At 35.7% G+C, this 18,958-nt stretch overlaps 1 pseudogene; it reads left to right on the forward strand.

Annotated features, from left to right (window-relative positions):
- The first annotated feature begins 1,391 nt into the window (after positions 1–1,391).
- LOC100617858 (60S ribosomal protein L37a-like) lies at positions 1,392–18,495 on the forward strand (annotated as a pseudogene).
- The last annotated feature ends 463 nt before the right edge of the window (positions 18,496–18,958 follow it).

Genomic DNA, 18,958 nt, shown 5'->3' on the forward strand with positions numbered 1-18,958 from the left:
TTCATGTCAGCAAAGCGCTGGATTTCTTCTGCCTTTTTTTCCCACCATCAGTCTTGCATTTTCCTGATCTCGCACTGTGCCCTTGGAGGCTTGGAGCGACTTGAATCTGTCCTTTTTAGGAGAAGAGTTTGGGTTATTTTGCCACTCCATAAAGGCTTTGTTCTTTTTGTTCAACAGGTCTTCAATAGCAGTGTTCTTCTCATCGAACCAATACTGGTGGTTGCGTTGTTTGTGGCCTAAGACTGCCTTTGATGTTTCAGTCACCACGTCTCTGAACTGGTTCCATTTCTTGTTTGGGCTTCCAATGAGTGGTCCCTTGGCAGACAGCTTGTCGTCCAGACAGGACTGGGATGTTTGCAGATAGAATGGATCTCTGAGACGACTCACGTTGCAAGATGCACGAACTGTCTGGGAGCGTTTTGGATGGTGAGGCGTAATGCATATTTGAAGAGTCATTCTAACCAATCGGTGGTCTGTCCAGCATTCAGCTCCTCTCATGGCTCTGGTGATCTGTACATCCTGGATGTCTCGCCAGCTTACAATGATGTAGTCAATGAGATGCCACTGTTTTGATCGTGGATGCATCCACATTGTTTTATATTTGTTCGCCATTCTGAACACAGTGTTTGTGATGGTGAGTTTGAACTCTGAGCATTTGCTAAGTAGCAGTAGGTCATTGTTGTTCATTTTACCCACGCCGTGTTTGCCGAGCACTCCTTTCCATCTTTCATGGTCCTGGCCAACGTGGGAGTTAAAATCTCCCAGTAGTATCACCTTGTCATTGGTCGGCACTGAGTGCAGGACGGCACTCAGGTCAGAGTAAAACTGCTCAATGGTCTCATCTGTGTTGGTCATTGTTGGGGCATATGCACTAATTATTGTGGCATACCAGTCTTTGCTGAGAGGCAAATGGATCTTCATGAGCCTCTCGCTGATGCCCACAGGTAAGTCTGTCAGCTGTTTAAGCAAGTTGGTCTTGATGGCCAGGCCAACACCGTGGTTTTTGTCTTCACTTGTGGCTCTACCTTTCCAGAAGAAGGTGTATCCAGTGGTGGGTTTGCTGAGTGATCTCTCTTCTGGTAAGTGTGTTTCGCTTAAAGCTGTGATGTCGATGTTATATCACGCCAGTTCTTTACCGATTAGAGCTGTTCTTTTCTCAGGTCTTGGGGTATTCTCTCTGTCAAGTAATGTCCTGATGTTCCATGATCCTAGTAGGAGTTCTTTGTGATTTGTTTTCTTTGGTTTCGACCCGCTTAAAGGGATGACTCGTCAGCCACGGTGTGCTGACCGGGTGTTTGTAGGGCAGGCAATGTTTGGGACACCTTTTCTAGTTCCCTCCCTTGATTAGGGTGAGCAGTGCTGTCCTAGAGAGGGCTGCTCAGTCACCCAGGATGCTGCCGAATGACTCTGCTACCGGGGTACAGGGCCGAACGACCACTGATCCATGGGCCACCTACGTGCAGGATCTGCCAGTGGTCACCTCCACCTGTTGCGTCACTACTCCCCCATCGCCACAGGTCTTGAAAAGGGTAAACAAGGTTGGAATAGATGAATGTGCACAGCGATACTTGTGCGTGAAAGAGATTTAAGTGGAAAAGTCGATGCACAGAGGCAGTCCCACTCTCTCGGCGTTGGAAGCCTGGGTCCAGTGGCACGAAAAATCATTACAGCTGGAGACTTCCTCAGCTGCATTGGATGGCCATGTTGTCTTTTGTGCTCCACCAAGCCCTGAGCACTCCACAGTGCCTTACTGCATCACCATCTCAGCCATTGAACCTTCTTGTTGGTTTCTATTTATATTTATATTGGATTTTTATTTTGTATGTATATATATATATGTATATATATATATGTCTATATACATTTTAATCTTTTCCAGATTACATGTTAAACAATTTCTTAATACTTATTGGCATTTTGCAATCCATATTCTCTCCTTACCATCCCTCCTCCTTCACTAAGAACACAGGTATTATGAAAAAGGTTATACATATATTGTCTAAAAAACCTATTTCCAATCATGTTCCTCCTAGTTTTTCTTTGTATTTCACTTTGCATCACTTCATACATGTCTTTCTAGATTTTTTTTGTGATTATCTTTTCATTTTTTATGACACAACAGTATTCCTTTATAATCATATACTACAACTTGTTTAGCCATTCCCCAATTGATGGAAATGCTTCAGTTTTCAGTTTTTTGCCACCACAAGAAGAACTGTAATTAATATTGTACAAGTGGGTTATTTACCTCGTTCTTTAATCTCTTTGGGATACAGACTTAATAGTGTTATTGCTGTCAAAGGGCATGCATAGTTTGATATCCCTTTGAACATGGTTGCACAATGCTCTACATAAGAGTTCTATCAGTTTGCAGCTCCACCAGTAGTATATTGGTGTGTCAGTTTTTCCATAGTCCCTCCAACATTTTAACTCAGAGTTGTTTTAATTTGTATTTCTCTTTTCAATGGTAATTTGGAGCATTTTTTTCATATGACTAGAGATGGTTTTAATTTATTCATCTAGGGATTTTCTGGTCCTGTCTTTTGACAATTTGTCAATTGGAAAATACTTTGTATGCTTAACAGTTACATGCATTTATTTATATATTGGAGTAATGAAGCCTCTATTATAAATACTTGCTACATTGCCACCAGTTTTATTGTTTACCTTTAAATTTTGGTTTCATTGGAATCATTTCAAAAATTAATTTCATTTTTTTGTGGAGAAACTTTTAAATTGAATATCAAATATATGAATATTTTATCACATACCCTATGTTCTCTCATTTTCCAAATTATTGCATTCAATTTAAATCATTCTTTGAATACTTTATTTTGCCTTTTAGAGGAAATTAGAAGAAGTAATAAGTATCAATAGATAACAGAAAAGTTGATTTATTATATTTTCTTAGAAGTAGGCATGTCATCCATGGCTAGAGTGCTTAATCTGGAATCTGAAAGACCTGAATTCAAATCAGGCTTCAAACACTTATTAGCTACATAACACTAGGTAGTCATTTAATCTTTGCCTCAATTTCCTCAACTGTAGAATGGGGATAATAATAATATTTCCTAATAGATTGTTGTGAGTATTGAATAGATGTAAAATACTTGCCACATAAAAGGTGTTACAAAAATGCTTTCCTTTCTTTTCCTTGTTGACAAAAGGTGGGATTGATAATTTTTCTACTTGCTCCAATATTTTGGCAAATATTTTCAGCAATTTTCAGCAAAAAACATTGTGGATATCTTTGTATCCTAAACATGAAAAATAATGAATTATAATTAAATCATTAATGTGATATTTAAAATCTAAAATCATAACTTCTCTATCATTCTGTGAATATCTATGTTAAGATAAATACTTTTAAGAACAATCTGTGTGGGAGAATAAAAGAACAATCTAATTCTTTGAGTAAGTGTACCCTGGGAGTTGAATTCCCTTGCTTATTTCCCTATTGGCAACTACAACAACTCCATGTACATTCCTACAGAAATCCATCTATAAACTGCTTAATGTTTCCTTTTATTAGGATTTCTGATTTTGAGATTATTGCACTCTATTCTCCATATGTCCATATTTCCATCAGCTTTGCTAATAATGAAAAGCTAAATGTCTGGGCAAATAATTAATGCCTCTTAACACATTTACAATTCAAATTCTAAGTTTGCTTATTCTGCAACAACTTTGTCACTAGACATATGGAGTGTGTCTTAGCCTTAAATTAACTACCTATTTCAAGGACACAGAAAAATTATAAAAGAAATTCAAGGAGAAAGAAGGCAAGTGGGAAAGAAGAGGGGACAGGAAAGGAGGAACAGAAAGAAAAGGGAGAGAGGGAGGGAGTAAGAGAGGGAGGAAGGAAGGAAGAAAGGAAGGATGGAAGGATGGAAGTCTGGAAGGAAGGAAAGGACAAAGGGAGGGAGATGAAAAGAAAGGAGGAATGGAGGGAGGGAAAGGTTTCCAATTTTAACATTAAGTTAAAGAAGATGTAGATCATATGACAATTTATGAAAGCTCCACAAGGAAGCACATAAATTTATTCATTCAGGAAATATTGATTGAATGTCTGGTATGTGGTAAGGCAGTGGTATACATGTATGCAAGAAATGAAGCAAATATGAAATAATATAAATATAGTTACTTAAATTCTATAAAGCATTTTAATTGTAATATGTTTTTTAAAAATTAAAAAAAAAGAAAGGGAATGTACCCCCATGAGAGGAGGAGGCTTTGGTATGGAGAGAGGAAAAGGGAGGAGAACTCCCCTCCTTCCCTGCAAAGTGGGGTACAGGTGGAGACAGCAGCTGTAACAGGTTTGCTCAGAGAGAGGAAAGGTGGTTTGAAGATTTTCCCCCTTCTGCCTTCCCTCCTTAGCTACTCTCCCCAATTTGCTCTTGTCCCTCTTGTCCCCCCTCCAATACCTGAGACCAGATAACTTTTAATGTTAACTCAATCAGGTAATACAAAAGGAATAACAGGCAGGGGATAATGGGAAAAGGAAAGTGGGAGAAAGGGGGTCCCTGTCTCTATCTAAACCCTTTTCTTCCCTTCTCAAGTTTGGGGGGAAGTCAGGCCTTGACAGCTTGATCCCCCCTGAGAGAAAATCAGGTTCCCTCACCCCTGGGCAAAAGGAGCTGAGGTAAAGTTTGCTCAGGTTTCTCTTCAGAAAGTCCCTTCAATTGGGAAGTGTTGGGGGGAAAGATTTCCAGTCCCCAGCAGGAAAGGTGGGTAACCCTCAGGAGAAAGTCTTTATCCACCTTCTCTCTTCGACATCTCAAGACTGAGAGACCCTTACTGCTCTCCATCCAGAGTCTTCTCTCTTCAGGAAATTCACTCCTGAGTCCCCTCCCTCACTGAGGTGATCGATTTCATATACTCTTCAGTCTGGCACTTTTTCTCTAGTGCCAGCTTCTATCACAAATAATACTCTGAAACAGAGCAAATATTATCCCCATTTAATAGATGAGGACCATGAGGTTCAGGGGAAATGTTATTTACCCATTTTGCAATGTGAATATCAGAAGCAGAACTCTTTAAGTCTTCTGAATCCTAGTTCTGTCTTCCTTTCAAGTTAGGTTTAAAGTTTTTGTTGACACAATTTGCATTTAATAATTAGCAAATGATGTTCATATCTGTGAGTATGTAGCTAATACATATGGAGAGAGGTTGAATTAAACACTTTTATATCAGTATTTATGAGCAAAAAGAGTGCTGGAGACAGCACTCAAAACAAAGACCCACCATCCTCAAGTAGTTTCATAGTTTCATAGATGGATACTACATGTACTGGTCCATGTGTATGAAATCACAGCTTCTAAGTCCAGAGTTAGTGCTCTCCTCAAAACCACTCTTATCTGTTTTAAGCAACTTGTACATAAAGAATAGGTTAAGATCCAGTAAATGTTATGACTCATAATGATATATATTTATTTTCTCTATATTTTAAGAGCTATAACAGGATGCACATAATTATGATTCCAAAACTATTAAGTCAGGGATTGGTTGAGAGGTGAGGAAACTACAAGGTTACTATTGAAAAAAAGATTAATTGAGAGTAAAGGCAGAGGAGTCACAGCTAGATCTAAGCCTAAATAGAGTGTTGCTCAGAAAATTCCCAATCAAAAAAGTGGGGGCCACTAGTTGAGACTTTTGGTAGTAAATAGGTATGTTTCCTTTTATAGCTGGATATTAATATTTCTGGTGAGAAAATTGCTGTGAAGTGAAGAAAAGTATGGCTGGTTCCAGTGCTAGATGTGGAGAAGGGAAAAATGAGAGTGATCTTCCAGGGAATGGGTCTCTGTTGTAAGGAAATGAAAATGTAAGAAAAATATTAAGCTTCCTTTGGCCCAAGTTCACAGGAGAAGAAATTCGTATATCTTTGCTACTACTTTTGATCTAATCAAGTGACACATAATTTGCTTCTTTCTGCTTTATACCTTTCTTTGTCTCTTCTGTTTATTGGAGGCAAGATCAATTTTGAATAGTCTAAAGAATATCATTTTCTTTATTTTGGAGGTATCAAGTTTTAAGAGACAGTGCAATTGAGAATCAGATTTAACAAAATTTCTAAATACTCAATTAAATCAAAATGTCTCTGTTTAGCTAATATCTGTATATGTTGCTGTGTTTTGAACAAGGAAATGATGGATTTGTATTTCATATCAGTTGGAATGTATCCATACATGATGACATTAAGACATTCTTAACAATTCTGATTCAAAGGAAAGACAGTCTTAAACTTTTAAAGTTGGAATTGGCCTCATAGACACATACCTGAAAACCCAGATCTCTAAAAGAATGTCCACAAAACATACCCATCACCTTTATTTGGAGACCTCTGAGGAGATTTATTTCTTGAGAAGTTCATTCTACTTTGAGAAAGACAAATTACAAGGAGATCTTTTCCCATATTATGAAGACTAATTTGCTTCATTATAAATTCTACCATTTTCTCTTGGTCCTCCCATCTGGTAAAAAGGATAACACAAATCTAGTTTTCTTTCATAAGATATCCCTTTAAAATACTTGTCCTATATGATCCAACTTTTTTTTCTGTAAGTTGATGTTCCACAGTTACTTTCACTTTTTTTCATATTATATTTTTCATATTATACATGGACTTGAAATTCTTTATCTTAGTTGCCCATCTTTAGACCAATGGTGTCAAATTTATGTAGCGAATCTGGGATCACTAAGCAATAGGATCTCTGTGATTTATATATTAATTTAGTTATAAAATAAAGTACTATCTTCATTTTACTGTAGTTTCATTTCTTTTTTACATATTTTCCAAATATATTTTAATCTTGTTCAGCCTACACACAAAATAATTGTGGGCCACACACAACTATTCATCTTGTGGATGAAATCTCTGCGCTCATTATTCTAAAATTTATCAATTTCTTTTCTAAGGGAAGAGTATAACAGAGCTAGTCCTTTCTTGTTCTCAATGTTGTCTATCTTTTTATTTTATATCACAGATTGAATCATATTGAGTTAGTAGATCTCTAAAGACCTCGGATCTTTCTTTTCCCCTAAGAACTTCTGCTGAAATATACTTTCCACATCTTATATATGGAAAGATAACTTTTGAGTTGGATTTCATATTTTTCCTCATTGAATTTAGTCAATTTCTCATCACCTATACTATTTTGGTATTCCTTTGGATCTCTCTGTCATGTTTCCTTCCACATTTTCTTACTTGGTAAGATTGAAACTACCTGGTTTTCACTCTGCCCCTCTAAGAGGACCTTTTGGTTGGCAGGGAGGGCTATGGGTTCCAGAGCCTCTATTTAAAAGGACCATAAGAACAATTTTTCTTTCCATTTTCCATTAGCTACACTGTTTTTGGACTTCTTTGTAACTCTTCATCAAGCCACTAGGCCAAGGAAATACTCCCCCCCCCCCCGCCTTTTTATGTTTCATTTTATGTCTGGTTTCCCCCCACTAAATGACAAACTCTTTGAGGTCAGGAGATATCATTGATTTTTACTTATATTTGTGTCCTCTGTGATAATTACAGTGACTGTCACATATTAGGCCCTAAATAAAAGTCAACTCATTGACTGATTGGTCTAGAGTTCTAAAGAATCGTTTTTTAAAAATCTTAACAGTTACTCCTGGGGAGCAGCAAGGGGTGGAAGATATGGGGTGGGGGGGTCAGTGGATTGAGAGCCAGGCCTAGAGACAGGAGATCATGCATTCAATTTTGACCTCACTTCCTAGCTGTGTGACCCTGCACAAGTCACTTAGCCCCACTTGCTTAGCCCTTACCACTCTTCTACATTGGAATCCATTGGTTCCAAGACAGAAGGTAAAGTTTTAAAACAAAACAAAACAGTTAACCTTTGTGCCACTAACCACTATATCTCTATCATCTGGAACTAGCTTAAATTCCTGAAGCAATCCAATAAAAATTAAGTTAAAAATATGTCTATTTACATAATTGTCAGATACACATATGTCCATATTTCCTAATAGAATAATATAAGATACATTTTCAAACTTTAAATATAAAGTAAATCTGTCATTCTTATCTTATTCATTATTATTTTATTGAAGTTATTTTATTAAATTAGCTATTTATTAATTTGACAGTAATTTGAGTATTTATTGTTTTTAAATTGTTTTCCATTTATATAGAAAATGCTTTACACATTTTAAGAAGATGGTTTGCACTTATTCCTCTTCTCAGTTTAGCTTTTGTTTTGTATACCCCTTTTTATTTAAAGGAATAGTTGCTTTGTTCACTAATAAATAAAGATTGATCGATATTTTAAGTGAAGGGTTTTTATCACATTAATATTCATTCCAGAAATATGTCTCTTCATGGAGAAAAAAGAAAGAAAAAGAATGGGTTAGCAGCAGTATGTAGAAAATAGTTTCATGCTTCTCTGAAAATTTCCTATTTAAAGTCTTGAGCCAAATTGATTAATATTGAAAATTCCGTTGTCAGACTTGCTATCATACAGGGTAAAAAAACCTCTGCCAGATTTAGCTAATTTTCACTGTTGAATGACCTATGTACTTAGCTGTGGGCTCTACTGTAGTCACTTACACTTCAAAGTCGTGGATCTACAGACTACTTTCATTTCAAGTACTCACCTAGGATATTATAGTTTCTTTGAAAGAAGTCCACTTTTAAAGAGACCTAGAGATACCCTTTTGAAATGGGGTCAGAGAAGACCTGTGACTTTAAATTATTCTCTTCCCTGAGGAACTTCTTATAGACTAGATTCCTGGACTACGTGAATTAAAGTGAGGGGAGGAGAACAGGACTATGTAGAATATATCTATCTCTCTTTCCTCACAAGAATTTGACTCTCATTGAAGATTATTATAGAAATAAAGTAATAAGTACCATTTTCAGGGCTATCACTCCCCTTCTGAGTCACAGATATAGGTGTCAGGGGGCAGCTCTTTCAGAAATCTCTGGCTAAGCTTTGGAAGAGGAGCCTGGGATAATTTGCATGATAAAACTCCTGACCTACATACCCAGAGGAAGATAAAAGTTAGAAAGACAAAGTTAAATAAAATGTGAACAACTTTCTAAGCTCCAGATGTATCTAATTGGAAGGAGTGAATTGAGGGGTAATGTTCAGGTATTGGCCATAAAAAGTCATAACATTTGCAATAGGAGTTCAATATAATCCCTCCAATTTTCTGGTAGTGAAAAGCTGGCTTCTCCCTTTGGAGAAGAGAAACTTTGCTTCCAAAGAAAATTGAGGCTAGGTGTAGTCAGGGTGGGGAAGGATGTATAGGGGCACAAAGAAACCAGGAGAAGAAAGCATCAGCCTTGATTACAAGAAGCAGTAATCTTCCAGTATATTTCTGCCAGGAATAGATAAAAGGAGAAGTAATACAATAACCAAATGACTCAAAAATAACTGAATTAAAAGAGCAACAATTTACAGAATTACATTATGAAGAACATTTTGTGCTCAGGAATCTCTAAGAATTGTACTATGTGTCCTGAGGGCTCCTCAGGTTAAGAGGAGGAAGACTGTGGAGGATAGATTTCTTGACTCTAACACTTTTTGATTCTTAATGGGTTTAAATGCAAGCTTTCCCTTTTTCCTGGGACTTTTCTATGGCAATAATAAAAATCCTAAAAGTCTTTACTAGTTCCCATAGAAGCAGTGATTGCCTGGAAGAGGTTCTTTTGAATTTCTAGTGATCTCTATGTTTCTTATCCTTGATTAGGGGTTTGAGGGGTTTTGAGAGTAATTCTCTAAGTCATGTGGATTGTACTAGTCCCTGAGGTAAGGGAAAAAGGAAAATCGATCTCTTATTTTACCATAGTATGTATAATATAATACCTTTGATGTTTCTCTCTGTCTCTCTGTCTCTCTGTCTCTCTGTCTGTCTGTCTGTCTCTCTCTCTCTCTCTCTCTCTCTCTCTCTCTCTCATTACATATATAGTAAAGATTAAAATTTAGGGAAAATGAGGCAGGTAGAAATTAGTTTCTCTCTGCAAGGAGTATTATATTTTATGAGGTTTATTAAAGATTAAGGATTAAAGAAAATACAGGATAAGAAACACGTGCCTAGGCCAGAGAGGCCTAAACAAGATAATCTCACATCATGGAAGAGCCGTGTCTGCTCCCAAAACGGAAGTCCAAAGAGAGACCCCAAAGCCTTTGCAATCAGGTTAAATTCCTTCTCAATCTTGGCCCACGTGAGAATACAAAGCATTCTGGGGAAATGGAGCAAGGGCTTCTGGGGATTGAAGTCCAGAGTTCGAGTCTATTTTTACATACCCTCGTTTGATCATTATTGGGGAGACAAGTTTCCCCAAAAAGGATCATGAAAACATAATCAACTTAAACATTAATTTGAGGATAAGAGAAAAAAAACAAAAACAATAATTGCTAGACGCATTGCCAAAAAGCCAGTTAGGGGGCAGTCCCCTTTGGCATGAAAGTATAGATACAAATAAATGTTCAATCAATCACACCCAAAGTTCAATTTTTTGTGCAGCTGGCTGGTCTGGAGGCTTCTTCATGGTATCTTCTCCAACAGTTCAGTTCTGGATTCAGAGAGGTAGTATCTTCTTTACCTAAAATTCTTTTCAAAAAGAATTTAAACTTTGCAATTTAAATAATGATATTTTTTACATTCCCCCAATAAGAGGGTGATTTAAAAAATAGGATCACTTAGGGATGCATGGCTGAGGTATGAGGTATATGAATCAATTGTCAAGAGATATTAAAAAGATATCAGAAAAATCCAAATAAAAAAAGAAAAATTTCTGGATGAAAATATAGACTATCAAAGTCTTATGTGTAAAAATTCCAAGTAAAAGAAAAATAAATCTATAACAGGTCCTTCTATCAGGGCCCAATCAAAATGATCTAAGCAATGATGCATTTACCCAGTCAATAGCCAGGACTACAGAATGGTACCACACTATGAAGGGCAGAAAAGGGGACCTGATTATGAGCCAAGGTTTCCAGGATACTTTTATATTCTGTTGTTTTTCCCCTAAAACTACACTTAACAAATGCTATTGAATAAGCCCATATATAAAAACAGCCTTTTTACTGTTTTGAATTTGTACATTGTCACAAAGAGGATAGATGGACTTCATCAGAACTGGTTACAATTATATAACAACCTTTGGAAAATTTAATGAGCTAAATATCTCAAATTGATTTTAAGGGGTCTTTAGACATGATTTTTAGAATTTTTTTTAACAATCTCTGGTCATTTTGCCTGCCCCTAACATGAGGTTAGATATATTTTAGTAGTTGAAGTGAAATACAGTTATAATCCCTACCTCCCACATTTATAAAAATGTGAATGGATGGGACATATCACAGTCTCATACCAAAGGAGCTGGGAAGTTAATCCCAGGGCATTGTACCCCCAGAAGACTTCCGAAAAAGGAGCATCTCTCATTTATAACTCTTCAGCTCATTTTACCCAATATGAACAGTACAGGGGTTTAGGTTTTTCTTAGGCTCCTCTGCCATATTTTTTAATGATATCTAGATTTCTTGATGCTGTTCTAGACTCAAATGAGTTTTACTTTGTTTAAATATGTTTACCAAGTTTGAAAGACTTGCTATACCTGAAAAACTTGTGACAAGTATCCATTTTCTTTAAATGTCATAGAGCAGGCTCATATAAAAAAATGATAGGTTTTTTTTTTTTGCTCTTGTAATTAATTGGGCTATTGAGAATTTTGGGGTTATTGATACCTACGTATTTGTATTACTGTTCTTTATTTAAAAAATCTGTTGCCTTGTGAAATTCATTTGCTTGTATTCACAGTGGATCATGGCCAGGTATGAAGAGGAAATAGATCTCATTTTTGGTGAGAAAGCCTTGTATTCTATATTTTCTTAGCTGACACAGTGTGTCAATGATTATAAGCTATATTTTGAATTTAAAAACACTTTTATTATTGTATTTTCTTGCATGTGCAATGTACTATTTCAGTCTTTTATTTTTTCTCTCCTTTTATATTTGAAGCACATCACCAGTATTAAGATTTTCTTTAACTTTTTTGATTTTGCAGTCATAAAAGTCTAAAACATATTTGCTATAATGTAAGTGCATGCCCCCAAAGCTTGAGAATATAAAAATGATGCCACTAATTGTTTAAAAAAAATATGGGACTTTGTTTAATGATTCTGTCCAATTCCAGGACAAGATATACAAAAGAGGCATTGCACAGGGCAAAAGAAGCACAAAGCTAAATCTGAATAGTGCCAAAAAGAGCACACAGGAAATATTAATGTGGACTTGAGGTTGCGACACATAATATACATTAAGATGTAGGCCTTCCTTGTATCTACACTCTTCTTGAAAATACTTACAGACAGGTATCTCAAATTTGGCTCCTACCTTGCTCCTATAATCTAGTCCCTAGTCTGTCTTTCATAATGTGGCAACTTTCTGTAGTTCTGGCTACTGACTGAGTAAATGCTTCTTTACTTAAATCATTTCGATTGGCCTCTGATTCAAGGACCTATTATAGATTTACTTTTCCTTTACTTGGAATTTTTACACATAAGACTTTGGTATTTTATCCAGAAATTATCTTTTTTTATTTGGATTTTTTTGCTTTTTGATTTCTCTTACCAATTCATTCATATCATAACTCAGCCATGTATTCCTAAGTGATCCCTGTATTTTTCAATCACCCTCTTCAGGGTGGGGGGATGTATAATTATTAGTATTTTAAATTTCAATGTTTAAATTTCTTGAGAGAGAAATTTTAGGTTGAGAAACATGCTACCTCTCCAAATCCAGAAACTGAACTGTTTGGAGAAGACACCATGAAGATGCCTCCACAGACCACAAGCTGCATGAGAAAGATCCAGAATAAACTCTGGGTGTGATTGATTGAACATTTAATTTGTATATATACTCTTATGCCAAAGTGGACTGCCCCCTGACTGGCTTTTTGTCAATGCACCTAACAATCACTAGTTTTGTTCTCTTTTCCTCTTATCCTCTAACTATTATAATCTTTAAATTGATTATGTTTCCATGATCCTTTTGGGGAAACTGGTTTCCCAATACAATCATGGGGGGGGGGGATTAAAATTGAGATTTGAACACTGAACTTCAATACCAAGAAGTCCTTAGTACTTCCCAGAATTCCCTATAATCTCACCTGAGTCCTCACCTGAGTATGAGAAGACAATTTAGTATTTAAAAGGCTCTCTGCTTCCCAAGTTCTCGCTTCTTCCATTTCTAAGCAAATGTGTCTTTCTACTCAGCATGAAAGATATAGTAAGTGAATGTGAATGGGCTAACCAGTCCTAGGCATGTGCTTTTCTTATTTTATATTTCTTTATCCTTGATTTCTAATAATCTTTAATAAACCTCATATAATGCTTTTAGTAGAGAAGCTAATTTAATTTTTACAATATCTATTCAAATCCAACCATATATCATAGTCTATGTGGTTAGTTATACCAAGGTATTCTGAATGATTAGTAGCTAACAAAAATTTTGTGTTTCTTGTAGTTTATCAGGCTATGGCAAAATCATCATGACATCTGAAAATAAGAATTTCTATATCAAATTCCACTTTCATTGGCAATCTCTGTTGAACATACTTCAGAGCAATAATGAAAAATTTTGGCAAAAATAGGAAAATGGCATCATAGAATTATAACTGGAAGAAATTCCCAACTGAATGTGTTCTGACTTTATTATTTAAAAGACAAGAAAAATTAAACCTCAAGAGTATTAAATGACTGGTCTCAGGTATTATAGAAAATAACAGAATTTGGATATGAAAAATTTAAACTTCAAGCAATGCTTTCCCATTGTACTGTATTGCTTCCTAATTTCTCAATGTTGACTGAACAGAATGTAGGGCATAATATCCTACCTGTTATCCTTTTAAGAATGCTCTTAAGTAAAGTGAAGATGATAATAAAACTTCTATTAGTAATGGCAAAGCAGGCAAAAGGAACTATAATTATTGATGCTTTATTTTTAATCCTTTTTGGTAGTATTTATTTCTGGGATTTTTTTTCCCCTTCCCAAGCATTTAATAAAAAAAAATTGGACATTGAAACAGGACTACTGAGCAGATAGAGGAAAAAAAAAACATGATCAAATAAAAAATGAAATTTAGAATGCAAAATACTAAATAATAAAGGTTAGTAAGAATGACATGTTTTTTTTTTTCTTCCCCATAATTTTGATACACTTTTCCCTGGTAAACCATAATAAAAGACAAGATTCATAGATGACCATATGTTACAAAATTCTAGGACCTGATGGACTGGAACATATTATAATCAATAATATATGCATTATGTGAGATGAAATTAAACTCTTTTCATGTCTTCCCTGTGGTTCAGCAGAAGAGTAGCATTAGTAATAATGAAGAATTGAAATGTTTTCTACATAGATTTTTAAATATTTAGTTTCTAATATTTTGCAATCCATGTTCTTTCTATCCCTTACTCTTTCCCCTTCATTAAGAAGACACATAATATGATACAGTTTATACCTGCATTATTATAAAATACATTATTTTCATGTTTTTTATGTTGTGAAACAGGAAAATTTTGATTCCATTAGAGAAAAAAATCATGAAGGAAATAAAGAATGGTATGTTTCAATTTGTATTTGACTCTGTGTTCCTTCTGTGGCTTTATCTATTCATCTCTCTTCCTGTCTTTCTATCTATCTTGATTTGTCTTGTATCATTTCCTTATTAATAATAGTAAAGGTCTTCACATTATTTTCCCATTCATATCCTTTTTTTCTCTTATTTCACTTTGCATCACTTCATTTAAACCTCTAGAGGGTTTGTGTGTGTGTGTGTGTGTGTGTGTGTGTGTGTATGTGTGTGTGTGATCATCTTGTTTGTCATTTCTTATGATTCAATAGCTTTCCATTATAAGTCTCTACAACAACTTGTTCAGCCATTTCCCTATTAAAGGAAATCACTTAAGTTTCCAGTTCTTGGTCACCACAAAAAAAAAGGTCTTATCAATGTTTTCCATGATCTTTAATCTATTTGAGATAAAGACCTAGTAGTGGTATTGTTGGGTAAAAGAGTATGTATACGTTTATAGCCTTGGATATGGTGCCAAATTTTCAGTTCACAGCTTCACTAGCCGTGTATTGTGACAAGGAAATCACTTTAAAATACTGATATATATTAATTTAAGGTTGCCAAGGAATTCAGCTATGTAATTCCTAAATGAAAACTCAAGTCAGCAGTCAACCTTTTATGGAGTGTTTAATTACAAACAGGAGGAAGAAAGGTATTAGAGAGAGAGAGAGAGAGAGAGAGAGAGACAGACAGACAGACAGACAGACAGACAGACAGACGGACAGAGGGAGAGAGGGAGAGAAGGGAATAGAGCTTAAATACCCCCCTCTGTTTAGGCTGGGCCAAAGGCCCAAGCCCTTAGATAGCTGAGGCAAAGAAAAGAGATCAGTCCCTATTACTCACATGACCAAAATGGAGAAACAGTCTCAGGGGCCTCCACCTCCAGCTTCCTTCAGAGCAAGCTTCTCAGAGCACAACCTCTCAGAGCAAAACCTCTCGAACTCCTCAGTCCTCAGACCCCGCTATCTTTAAGGAAACCATCTAAGTTCCCTCCCCTCAGTTCTCACATCTACCAATCAATGTCCATGTCTTCCCTGTGCCAATGGTGGCTCTAGCTTAACCCAGGACCACCCAGAGGTCTGCCCCTTTGCACATGTCTGTTGAAGGTCATATTCTCACATAATTAAATCTTGATCTTTGCTGCAGCCCTTTCTAAATCCTTTTACTCTGAGTAGGGTGGAGATTGTAGTTTCAAGACCTGGTTCTGTCATTCCAAGTATCTCTATTGTATCAATTCTAAAATCAATCATGACTCAAAGAACTTCCTGTTCTATGCTTAAGCATAGGTCAAAGCCCTTTCCATTGTTTAGCAAAAGGTTTCTGTCATAAAGTAGTCTTAAGTAGGGAGGAGAAGGATCCTCCCATGCCCGGGGGTTTCACATTCCAATGTAGTTCTTACTATCAGTAGGAAATTTTTTCCAGTATGAGACTTTCCAATGGTGAAATTTCCAACATTCACAAGTCTAAGAAATTTCAAGGTTTACAGTATGAGTGTCTCAATATTCCCGCACCACCTTCAACATTAATAATTTTTTCTTTTTCATCTTGTTTGCCATCCTAATAAATGTGAGATGGTGCCTTAGAGGTGTTTTAATTTTCATTTCTTTAATTAATAGTTATTGGAGCATTGAATCCTTTGTCAGAGATATTTGTGTATAAAGATTTCCCCCCCAAGTTTCTGGTTTGCCTTTTAATCTTGTTTGCAATGCTTTTGTTTGTGCAGAAATATTTAAAATAGGTGTTGTCAAAAGTTATCTATTTTACATCTCATAATGTTTTCTAGAACTTTTTTTGACATAGAAATTTTTTTTTATCCATCAGTCTGTCAGGTAAATACTTTTGCCTTCCCCTAATTTGTTTATATCGCTTTTCATTTCTAAATCATATATCCAAGATGATTACCCACACATATATCTTTAATAAATAATATTAACTTAGTATATAGCATGAGATGTTTGTCTCTGCTTAATTTCTTACATTCTGTTTTCCAGTTTTCCTAGCAGTTTCTGTCAAATAGGTGGTTCTTTCAAAATCTTGGATCTTTGGATTTATCAAACTGGATTATTATGGTCACTTACCATCACTTGTTGAGTGCTTAATCTGGATTTCATTCATCCTCTACCCTATTTCTGAGCCACTACCAGATTGTTTTAATGGTTGCCATGTTAAAAAATAGTTTGAGATGTTGTGAAATAGAAACCCACAGACTCAACATAGACAATTTAGGTAAAGAAAGTAAAAAAAGCCAAATTTCTCCAAGTCAAGGTAGAAAGTTAGATTTTATTGGAAGAGGGCCAAGTCTTCCAATAAAAATGGTTTCTTGTATGTATTGCATTGTTGGATCCTGGCAAGAGATGATGCCAAAAAGAGGAGACCTGATTTATATAATTACAGATTATAACAAATGAATATTTTCCACACAAGATTGATGGCATATCACAAGATGTAACATCAAACAAACCCTTTTTAGAAACAGTTACCCAACTACAAAGCTGACTAGTTAGTTTGTTTAGCAATGCCCACATTAGTCTAAAGATTAAGTCACAAGACAATACCCTTCTTGGGGCATGCAATGACCATTACCTCAGACTCATCTGTTCTAAGGTGTAAGGATGCTTATTTTCCAAATGGGGGTTAGGGGTTCTAATTTTACATGATCCAGGACCAGATTGTTTTAATGGTTGCCACGTTAAAAAAAAGTTTGAAACCTGGTACAGCTAAGTCACCTTCATTCATGTTAGAAGATTTTGCTCAGCCTTTTACCTTTATTTTGTGTTCCCTAGCTTTTAGTGAGTTTATTGACAAGATGTTTTGGGATTCTTGCTTTTAATCCACTGTGCTACCCTTTACATTTTATGGATGAGTTAATTTCATTCACATTCTGAGTTACGATTGATTTCTAGATGTTTGACTGCATCTTATTTCCCCTATTTCCCCTTCTCTTTCTCTCCTTTCATCTTTTCTCTATTCACAATTATATTTGTTTCTCTATACCCTCTTCTCTGAGTCCCCTCTTTCTTTTGTCAATCCTCCCTCTGTTGTTCCTCCTTTCCTTCTTACTTCAGGTATGATTGGTTTCTATACCTACCTGAGTATGAATATGAGTCCCACTTTTTGCCAATTTCAATGAAAGTGAGATTCAAGCACAGCCCACCACACTCCATCTTCCACTGTATTGATTCCTATGTGTCTCAAGTGACATAATTTATGCAAATTCTCTTCTTTTTTCTACATTATATTATTAATTATTGTCACTTAATTTTTTCAGATGTCACCCTATTATATTCAACTTAAACCTTACTGCCAATATATATGTACCTATAATTATCTTAATAGCAAAATGGTTAAATATCTTCAGTACCTTACATTTCCCAAGTACTTCAGTTATCTTGGATACTTCAAGAAGCATATATGTCTTAAGTATCTTAGTTGTTATCTTCTTCTTATTAATGTAATCCATTTAACCCTATTGTTTTCCCTGATTGGTATATGTTAAGTATTTTAGATATCTTTTCTACTATAGACATCTTAACTATCTTAATTACCACTTTCCCATGCAGAGATTTGATTAATTTAATAGTAGTAATAGCCTCTCCTAATCCAGAACCTGCAGTTGGCAACAGGGCAAATTGTACCAAGAAGGTTGGAATTGTTGGTAAATATGGAACATGTTATGGTGCATCCCTCAGAAAACTGGTGAAGAAAATAGAAATTAGCCAGCATGCAAGGATACCTGCTCCTTCTGTGGCAAGATCAAAATGAAGAGACATGCTGTGGGTATCTGGCATTGTGGATTGTGTATGAAAACACTAGCTGGTGGTGCATGGACCTACAATGCCACCTCTGCAGTCACAGTAAAATCTGCCATCTGAAGACAGAAGGAATTGAAAGACCAGTAAAAACTTTTACTTAACAAATTTCTGTAGCCCAAGAGTCCATCAATAAATGGGTTAATTTATGTAATAAAAATGAAAAAAAAATAGCAGTATTAACCTTGATTTTTTTTTCTGTTGATCTATTTATACTTCTTTTTGGTGTGGAATATAATCATTTAATTTTCTTTTTGGTACTTGTCTTTTCCATCATAAATGCCCATAATTTTTTTTATTTCATTAAAGGTTATGACAAGGAAATCACTTTAAAAGACTGATATATATTAATTTAAGGTTGCCAAGGAATTCAGCTATGTAATTCCTAAATGAAAACTCAAATCAGCAATCAACCTTTTATGGAGTTTAATTACAAACAGGAGGAAGAAAGGTATTAGAGATAGAGAGAGAGAGGGAGAGAGAAAGGGGAGAGAAGGGAAGAGGGCTTAAATACCCCTTCTGTTTAGGCTGGGCCAAAAGGCCCAAGCCCTTA

Source organism: Monodelphis domestica, chromosome 3 (assembly GCF_027887165.1).
Source record: "Monodelphis domestica isolate mMonDom1 chromosome 3, mMonDom1.pri, whole genome shotgun sequence".
Lineage (NCBI taxonomy): Eukaryota > Metazoa > Chordata > Mammalia > Didelphimorphia > Didelphidae > Monodelphis > Monodelphis domestica.